This window comes from Dromiciops gliroides, chromosome 2 (genome assembly GCF_019393635.1).
Source record: "Dromiciops gliroides isolate mDroGli1 chromosome 2, mDroGli1.pri, whole genome shotgun sequence".
NCBI lineage: Eukaryota > Metazoa > Chordata > Mammalia > Microbiotheria > Microbiotheriidae > Dromiciops > Dromiciops gliroides.
This window is the reverse complement of record NC_057862.1, coordinates 67,554,917-67,558,079: the sequence shown is the minus strand read 5'-3', so window position 1 is coordinate 67,558,079 and position 3,163 is coordinate 67,554,917. Positions and strand designations below refer to the sequence as shown.

At 41.2% G+C, this 3,163-nt stretch overlaps 1 pseudogene; it reads right to left on the bottom strand.

Moving 5' to 3' along the window:
- Positions 1-1,135: 1,135 nt before the first annotated feature.
- Positions 1,136-2,383, bottom strand: LOC122743298 (annotated as a pseudogene).
- Between the last annotated feature and the right edge of the window lie 780 nt (positions 2,384-3,163).

Genomic DNA, 3,163 nt, shown 5'->3' with positions numbered 1-3,163 from the left:
TTCTTGAAGGGGAAAGCTCAGGTTGAAGACCTATAAACTTTCAGTGCTTCTAAAGCAGTTTCATCCAGGGCAAAATCTGATTTGGGTACTCTTGGACCTCACTGCAAGTTCCTGACATTGGTTAGGCCCTTAGCAACATATCTGTGGGCTTGTCTCCCTTTAAATTTCCTCTGGATTGCCAAGAGCCTAAGACACTGTTAGCTATCTGGAAAGTTCCCCTTTGGTCTGTGATTCCTATCCTAATTTTTTTGCAACAGGCTTCAGACCGAACCGGGGACTGGAGCTGAGACCTGACTCTAATTCTGGGGTCAGTGACATAATTTTTGCTTGATTCTGAATTTGCTTCTTACTCAGCACATAGCCAAATTCTTTTTTTTTTTTTGCACCTTTGTACATAGATTTTTTATATAATATGGAAATTTACAACTATTGATATATGTATATATCAATATCACATGTATATGTGTATATATGTATATATCAATATCATATATATGTATGTATGTGTATATATATATATATATACAAAATCAGGTCCTCTAGAAGGGTGATACATGGGGCCATGCTGGAGAGCCCTAATGGAGGGGAGCACAAAGGTAATCAATGCATCAAAGATTTACTGCTGTATGGTGTTTCATGTCCAGGAATGTTGTCTTCTGGACCTACTAGAACCTATAGAACCTACAAGGCAGGCAGTCATATACCTGAGGGGTGGGGTTGGAGGGCCAGTGCTGGCTCTGCTTAACAGCAACTACTTCAAGACTGTACATATTCAGCATCACTAGGAAAACAGGGTTTAAAACACTGTATTATCCCCCAATTTCTTTCTTTTATTTTTTTTTTTAGTGAGGCAATTGAGGTCAAGTGACTGGCCCAGGGTCACACAGCTAGTAAGTGTTAAGTGTCTGAGGCTGGACCTGAACTCAGGTACTCCTGACTCCAGGGCCGGTGCTCTATCCACTGTACCACCTAGCTGCCCCTTATCCCCCCATTTCTAAGTTTAGGAAGAGTGTGTTTATAGGTGTTATATTTATGGTGTCAATAATCAGAGGAAAGATTTGACCTACATGAAAAGTGCGTCATACCTAATCCCTTAATCAGTGTCATGTTCTCTAGACAATTAAGTAGCAGCACATTACAATTGCAGCTCCTTCTGGATTCCCCAAAGAATGTCTGCACTCTTCTTTAAATGGGGCTCCTCATCTGGATTCAGGGTTACTTTTACCACATCTGAAATGCCATTCTGCCCCAAGACATGGGGGACACTAAGGAAGATGTTTTCATTAATGCCATATAGGCCCTTAATCATGGTGGAAATTGGATGCACTCTCCTAAGATTCTTCATAATACTTTCTGCCAGATCTGCCACAGACAATCCAATGGTCCAGGAAGTATAGCCCTTCAGCTTGATCATCTCATAAGCACTTTCAACCACCTGTTTATGAACTTCTTTCCAATCCTTTGAATCAGCATCAGTTCCCAAAGCAGGATAAAGATTCTTCAGAGACTCACCAGCAACGTTCACACCACTCCATACAGGAACACTTGAGTCTCCATGTTCCCTAAGGAACTATCCATGACAACTTGAAGAAAGGACACCAAGTCTCTCCCTGATTAGGTAACAGAAACGGGCAGAATCCAGACTGCAACCACTTCCAGTAACACGGTTTTTAGGAAAGCCACTTAGCTTCCAGGCCCCATATGTCAAAATATCCACTGGATTGGAAACAGTAAGCAGCTTGCAATTAGGGTTATATTTAATAATATTGGGAATGATAAATTTAAAGATATTCACATTATGCTGGACCAAATTAAGACGACTTTCTCCCTCCTGTTGATATGCCCCAGAGGTAATGACAACAAGCTTTGAGCTTGCAGTCACACTGTAGTCTTTGCCAAAAACAATCTTTGATGTTTTGAGGAAGAGCCTGCCATGTTGGAGATCCATCATCTCTCTCTTTAGTTTGTCTTCTATGACATCAATTAGGGCAAGTTTCATCAGCCAAATCCTTCATTAAGATACTGATGGCACATGCCGTGCCAACTGCACCAACCACAACAACAGTGATCTTGTTTTGGGGAACCTGGTCTTCCTTTAGGACATTCAGAATCAGCTGATCCTTGACAGTAGTTGCCATTTTGGGGGAAATCTTTACATTCACAAGACAAAGGTTGTTTGTTGATAAGTATAGCCTCCTGAAGTCATCTTGCCCCATGGACCTCTGGACAGCTTTTTAAAAAGGAATTTCACTGCTGCCTTTGTCTCTGCCAAGAAGTTGAAGCAGACTCCCCCTCCAGTTCTCTCAGCATACGGGGGCCCACAATATACTGCCCTGCCTGCCCGCTCATGTGGGAAATAGGGTGAGTAAAGAGGAACTGCCATTAATGGTCTAGGGTACAGGACCAGGAGGGAGCCCCCATAGCCTAATTCTTGAATCCACTCTTCATCTTTGACCACCACACCTAAACCTACCCTACTTAGTCTGCAATATAGATCTCTGACATAAAAATGGGTAGTGAATCATAAAGTTTCCAGATGGCACTTATCCTGTTCCATGAACAAAGTCAGATATCTGTGCGTGGGTCTGGGACCTTGTCTTGCCCTGGTACACATCCATTGTTCAGTTTCTACACTAGAAAATTCTAGCTGTTGCACCCCTGACTAAATTCTATTCCCAGTGCCTATTCTATCCCCAGCGACCACAGACTTCATTGTCTTTTTGCCAACTTAGGATAGAAAAAGTACTCACTGTGATTTTTCTTGTATTTCCTAATAAGGAATTGGTTTGGTGGGTTTCTAGGTTTTGTTGAAGTTTTGTGGGGAAGTGTTGTGGGAAAGAGACCAGTGTCTAGTCCCCTGTTCTTTTTATTTAAGAACACCTGGTATTGGCCATTTCTCCAGGAAATTAATCTCATAAGTTTTTGTTCCAGAATCTGAGTTGAGTAACGATGCTTTTAAAATTGAAGGATACATTATTGTACAATATAGAGAATACTTTTTAAACTTAAAGTCATGATCTTGAGTTCAAATCCCATACTTGTCTGCTACCACCCATGTCCTTAGCAAGTTATTTTACCTCATTAAATGTCAGTTTCCTTATCTCCAAAAGAAAAATCTTGGATTAAATGACCTCTTAGGTCAATTCAAAAGCTGAACATCATG